At 30.9% G+C, this 7283-nt stretch overlaps 1 protein-coding gene across 1 annotated transcript in view; it reads left to right on the top strand.

Annotated features, from left to right (window-relative positions):
• Positions 1-2297: 2297 nt before the first annotated feature.
• LOC127736565 (uncharacterized) overlaps positions 2298-7283 on the top strand; it is a 29025-nt gene continuing 24039 nt past the window's right edge. Inside the window, exon 1 of the mRNA XM_052247146.1 lies at positions 2298-2470. The gene's annotated coding sequence lies outside the window, so the exon portion shown is untranslated. The remainder of the gene's footprint in view (positions 2471-7283) is intronic.

The raw sequence follows: 7283 nt of genomic DNA, 5'->3' as shown, positions 1-7283 counted from the left end.
TTGTTGTCTTACTACTTATCCTTTTTTCAAATCATTGGTCGATTACCGGCAAAACCACGGTAGAAAAAAAGGAAAAAGTCCAACAGCCTGAACATTGATGAAATCAAGTGTAAAACAACTTTCTTCCATCACTTTTTACGTTACGCTTGATTACATAGTGATGATATCTAGCCAGGAAAAAGGATTGTAAAACGCAATTTACAACTCGTCTTACTGACGTTCGATTGGATTGTATATGGCATAGGGGGATTTGACTGTTATTTGTTTGATTCCTGACATCTTGTAGTCCAGGATTCGGACTCTAAACCTCCTTTACTGATACAAAGCCTGAATGAAAATAGGTCTTCGGAAAACGACTGTACCAAGGAAGAAATGTTACAGTTTATTTTTATCCAGCCGAGCGTTTGGTTTTGTCAGTTCAGATGAATATCCCTTTTTTGAATTTTCCTTTGAGTTCGTCATTTCTGTTGTTTTTGTTAATGCATTTGCTATATTGACAAAAAAGGCTGATACAACAAATATGACCAAAAGTATGCAGAAAGGAAATTCTAAATAAAAAAAAAAAAAAAACGATACTGGAATATGATATTGTTTAACATTAGGTAACAAATACATCGTTATCTCATAATCTAAGAGAGAATCCTTTTTTGTTCTTGTAAATATCTGGGATGTAAAATCAAACTTTATTTAACGAAAAGAGAGAAGAACAAACTAGCACAGTATTTGTTATATACATTTTCAGATGTTTTTAAATGAAATATTTTTCTAAGATAAAGTTTTTCCTTTTAACAGTTGATAAAGCATTTAAATTTGACAATTCATCTTTTACTTTTGTTCAGTTAATATAGTTTTTGTAGGCATTATCAGTTTTTTTTTAATCTAAATTCAATTTGATATTTTCGTAGTTACAAAATACAATACTTTGTTTTCAAATGTACTTCAACGTTTAAATATATAAACCAATTGGTAAGTGCAGACCAGTTGACAACTCTTGTGGTACTATGTACTCTGGTTTTTCTTCGCAGAATTTAGATATATTACCAATGGTCATCTTCATCTTAAAAAGTAGTGTATTAGTTTTCAAAATTTTATCAATAGTTTGTATTGTAACCAGAAACGTTTTATCCCTCTGGTGTATTTTTTACATTTTTACCTATTGTGTCTGTTTGTTTTGTTCACGCATCGTTGTCAATATAATGGAATTTGATGCGACTGTCATACAATTGAGAGGTTTAGCTAGCTATAAAACCAGGTTTAATCCACCGTTTTCTACATAAGAAAATGCCTGTACCAAGTCAGGAATATGACAGTTGTTATCCATTCGTTTGATGTGTTTGAGCTTTTCAATTTGCCATTTGATTAGGGACTTTCCTTTTTGAATTTTCCTCGGAGTTCAGTACTTTTGTGATTTTACTTTTTTTTATGTGAAGTATGTATTTTTGCAGTTTATACTGAGATAGTTTTTCTATTTTTCCCATGCAACATTATAGGATACGCTTATCCTGTCGACACTCCTGTTTTGCTTCTTTTTTGAGTTCTTGCTGTTCCTTCCATTTTTGTTTATTACCTGAATGTGTTTTCTTAATTAATTGATAACGTATAAACACCGGTTAACTAATATTGTTTTACAATGGACCAGTTCTAGGATAGCACTGTTCTAGAACATTTTAAAACAATTATTGAAATTTATGCTCATAGTTTTGAAGAAGGGTTAACATCAGTCCAAACTGTATATTTCAATTCTACAAACATATGGAAAAACCGAAAATATGCTGTCTAACAGGCAACTGAACAATTATGGATTGGTTGCATGCCATTTTTTGGCATTTTAGATGTTGTGATGATCAAATATTTGTTTTAACAAAACGTTTACAAGTGGAATTCTTATGTTTTCAATGAATACTCTAAAACATGTTTGAAATCCTTAATGAAATTTGCAGGAAAATATCATGAAATGATCTCAGTATATGAATTGACTGCAAGTAATTTGCATGAACAGAGTTGAATTTATCGCAAAGAAAATAAAGTTATTTGAAAAATGCTGAAACTCTTACCAAGACTATAATTTGAATATTCGGGCATTTTAGATTTTTTTTTGTTCAAAGTTTGCTAACACAAAGTTAGTTAACAATTGGATGTCTTGTGTTACCATTTAATACTTTAAACATTTTAAAATCTTTGATAACATTTTAATGAAATGTTCTTTCAATTAGATGATATAGGGCTATATAACATGTGAACATATTTCATAATAGAATACTAAATATCCTTTTTTCAAATTAAATTTTAGACGAACTGAAAGACAACCCTTTGTATGTTACATCAGATAACAACTCTGGTGGAGAAATTGGACCAGTTTACAGTACCGTTGACAAAACTGAAACAACGAAAGGAATTAAAAAGCCAGTTGCGTTTAGACTTGGCCTTCAAGGACCTGTTTATTCCGAAGTGAACAAAACTGAAAAAAAAGGTAATAATAAATAATGCGTTGTTATAAGACCTGTTGCATTTCAATATTCATATTTATATTACGACTATTAAAATACAGTCAGAAGTCTGCTGATAATCACACATTCTATTTGAAATATATCTGATATAACATCTTGCATCTTGCATTTTACTTATTATAATTTAAGATAATTCAAATTACAATGAAATTGTTGAACATCTGATGTGTTAGACTATGTCATAGCATATCTTAGACTTTGAATTAATATTCGAATCTAAAGTATACATTTGAAGTTAATCGAAAATTACTGTCATGTCTCTGGCAGTATCAACAAAATTGTAACTGTTAAGTGGTGAGCTTTATTAATATTCATGATAACGTCAAATGACTTCTATTGAGAAGCCGATTATATTGAATTAACCCTCATGTGTTGAAGTGTATAGTGTCATTGGGTTATTGTTGCATTGATTATACACATCGTCTACTTTAATATAATTTCAAGATAGATTTCTAATAATATAGTAACTGTGTAAGAGTCTCAATATCCTGAACTCTATACTACAAGCGATGCATATTCAAGTAAAAAACTGCTTTTATTAGTTTTGCATTTATCTGATTTCTTTTAGTATTTTGCACACAAGAAATATCAAACTATACTTGGCATTCCTTTTTAGGGGTATCGGATTAGGACACCATAAACAAATATTATGGTTTTGTTACAAAGTTGTTTGATTTTTATCACGTAATAACCTAGTCTTATCACACGAGTAAAATCTGAAAACTATGACCAACACTATTGGAATAAAGTGATTTTCGATTGAGTAAACACAAATGTATTTTGCTTTTTAAATGATACAGAAGGTAGATTAAGTAAATCCTTGATTAATATTTACAGCAATCTGAAATTTTTGGTTGACGTAGCGTACCATGCAGAACAGGCAGAATTTTGAAAAAAAATATTTCAGCCAAAAAGATAAGGCGACAATTATTAGGAAATCCCATTTATAGGAACATTTCTTTATGGTTCCATTTTTAAAAAAAATACATAAATGGGAACGTACTGTGCACCAATTATTGCGTACCTGTTTCTGTATTGTTATGAGTTACGATTTATGACCAAAATCAGCAAAGACCCATCGAAACAACATCTGATACAAAACATTAATAACGCTTTTAGATATTTGGATGATATATATAGGCTCTTTATCTCAATGACGACTTCAGTATGTACACAAAAGAAATTTATCCTGCTGAACTTACTTTAATAAAGCTTATACTAACAAAGAACACTGCCCTTACCTGGATCTTGATATTTATAATTTTAATGGGAAGCTTAATACCAAATTTTACGATAAAGGAGATGATTTTTCATTTCATATTGTTAATTATCCATTTTTAGATAGTGATGTTCCCTTGTCACCATCTTATGGTGTTTATATATCTCAACTTGTTCAATTCGCTCGTGTATGAAACAATGTATTTGATTTTAACAAAAGAAATCTCTTCATTGTTGAACAATATTACACCAGGGTTTTCGATATCACAAACTAGTCAAAACATTCACTAAATTTTATCATCGGTACAAGAACATCATTCGTAAATATAAATAAGCATGCATACATCTAATACGTTCAGGTATTTCACATCCAATCTTTTATGGTAATATACTATACAAAGCACAAAAGTGTCAGCAATAACCTCACACACTAACTAAACCTTTAAACAGACTTATTCAGAAGGGATATAGTTACGATACTGTCGTCAGGTCATTCAAGATGACATTTTTTTAATTGAAATTGAAAAAAGAAAGATAACAAAACTACCAAACTCCGAGGGAAAAAATCAAACGGAAAGTACCTAATCAAATGTCAAAATCAAAAGCTCATATACTTTTTAATGGTATAATACTTAAACCCTAACGAGAGGAAATGTGCTTGATTTTCATATAATAAGGACATAATCTTTCAATCATTTCAATTGAGGCCTGGAGCTGGCATGTCAGTAATGGCTAGTTGTCCTTTGTTAATTCATGTATCATTGTCGTGTTGCTTAGTTTCTTCTGTTATCTATTCTGACCCGGACTTCTTTTAAACTAAGTTCTACTGTGCGTATTGCTGTGTGTTTGTTTGTTCTACATTGGCTAGAGGTATAAGGGAGGGTTGAGTTCTCACAAAAATATGTTTAACCCCGCCGCATATTTGCGCATATTTGCGCTTGTCCCAAGTCAGGAGCCTCTGGTATTTGTTAGTCTTGTATGTTTTTTTAAAAATTTATTTCATTTATATGTTTCGGAGTTTAGTGTGACGTCCATTTTCACTGAACTAGTACATATTTTTGTTTAGGGGTCAGATGAAGCCCGCCTCCGGGTGCGTGATTTTCTCGCTGTGTTGAATTATTTTGAAATACACTTTGCAAACCAATTCATGTTATGTTAGAAAAATAACGATACAATAATGTTACCATGAAAAACATTAGCCTCTTGTTTTGAAAAACAGGTGCAGTAAATACCAACTTTGTTAAGTTTTATGATCCTCCTTTCAGTTATGTTACCCTACACGTTCGAGAGATATTGAACTTAATCAGTCTGTAGGTCAATATTGGTGCTAAGGATATCATCCTTCAATCCTTCTGTAGAGGCAATTTTATACACTTTTGTTTAAATATCTGAAATGCGTTCTACAATTTTCTTGCAACAATTGCAGCAAATAAGTGTGTTCCTAGTAGACCTGTTTATTCTCACGATTTTTAGGAAGAGAGTTCTTAGTGATAATTTCACCCAATGTCAAGAAGCTCTATATATAAACTGTACAATAAACAATTATCATTTTTAAAGTGTTGAAATGCCGAATATCCATCATTAATAGTTTCAGCCTATCGTTGAATGCGTTTTTCATTTTCCATCCGTTGGTAAGATTTATGTAACAAAATGGCAGACGTATACACTGATATCTAAAGAACTTAGACCCCGAAAACATGTCTCTAGTGAGTTGCAACACTGTGTGACAGTTTTTGTGTAAAAGAAGATACCAAGGGGACATTAGCAACTCTTCAGTTAAATAAAAAATGCCAACACAATGTCAAATAGTGTAAAGTGACGAAATGTTGAGCACAGGGGTGTCTATGAAGACAGCATAGTGTGAAGATGCAGGTGCGTAACGTAATAACTGAGATATGTAAACATTATACGTTGGAGTAAAGGATATGTTACTTCTCCAAAATGGGAAGTTGACAATCTGAAAGTTTAATATAGCGATATTACACATTATTGCAGAGTAGGAACAATACATTAAAGTTCAATCGTACTTCTCAACTATTGTGTTAAATTTAATCTACATGTTTAAGAATTCTAGCAAAGAATATTTGTAAAATGTAACAACATTTCAAACACTAGTAAGTATATTTAAAACTCTATTGGCCAACTATATCAGATCTTTTCGACTATTGTTAACAAGTAATTGAAAAATTCAAAATACAAAAACCTTATAAACTGCATTCATACGAAAAGTTTTTTTCTGGATCTACCTTCATCCAGAATGCTCAAAGCCGAGTATTTGAAAGCCAGCGATCTATAAGAACCATAACAGTAAAAGAACGGAATTTTCAAGAAAGGTTAAAAAAAGAGTCGATTATGAAAACAATTTTCCTTTGTCATGCATGTGCAAAAATATGTGACATTTCTAAGCGAGATAACCCAATCTTTTTATATTGAACAGTAGATAATTAACGACAACTCTTAACTCCTTCCGGTAGATGTCGTTGCAATTACTAATCTTGTTAATAACAATTGATTACCGTCTTCACAGGAATTACAAATTACAATACTGAAGTTAGTGGTCGATAAAAGGGCTATGAGAGCGATACATCGTCGAGATTATAAATCAATGAACGGAGGAGGAGTTATAAAGATAGAAAAAAAATTTAAGATCCATCATTTTTGTTGAATTATCAATTGAATGCCGTTTTCTAAACAAACAGCCATAAAACGTATCTACTGTGTTTACGAGGCATCTGGTTTAATTTTATGACGGGAAGGTAATATCATAACCTGACGGGAGACTACATGATCTACACAGATCTTGGTTGGATGTTCATAGATCTTAATATATGACCATGAAATTTAAAATCTTCATTTGTCCTTATGTAATAGAGACGACGAATGAAATAATCATTTTACCTTAGAATGATGATACATATACTTTTGAAGAAATATCTAACAAGCTAGATTTTATTTTTATTTCTTACATGTTTGATTTAAAAACGGTTGAACATATTTTAACCATCTTCAGTTCTGTAAGCAGATAAAAATATAAAAACAAAAAAAAATAAACAATTGTTGAAAATTAACGATAAAATTCTTTGACTATATTACTGAAGAATAATTCATTTCACAGTTTGATATATGTTTCATTGAAAAAATAAACGAAGATTTATGAAAATTGTAATTAGACACGGAACAAGATTTTTTTAAAAAGGGGGATGCCAACAAGGAAACGTTCGGAGTTTGACTTGTTTAAATTAAACGCATATTTATATAAGTGGCTCCATAAGAAAGAGGGACTCTATCAGTCACTTGTTATAATTATACAAAAGATATATTTTGTCATCATGAAGCAAGTTAAGTCACAGGCGCTGGTAGAGTGGACCCCCTTCCCTTTTTTGTGTGTTTAATTTTTATTTGAAACTATTCTTATTTCAACTTATTTTCACTTATCTAAAATCTTCTAACACTTATCAATGCGATTTTAAAATAACAGTAGTTTATATATGGTGTACCTCTATCCTTATTTTCCACAAGGCAAGAAAGATAAATAATTTGAATTAAAAAAAGGCACGG

Source organism: Mytilus californianus, unplaced genomic scaffold (assembly GCF_021869535.1).
Source record: "Mytilus californianus isolate M0D057914Y unplaced genomic scaffold, xbMytCali1.0.p SCAF_33, whole genome shotgun sequence".
NCBI lineage: Eukaryota > Metazoa > Mollusca > Bivalvia > Mytilida > Mytilidae > Mytilus > Mytilus californianus.
This window is presented reverse-complemented; position numbering and strand designations above follow the sequence as displayed.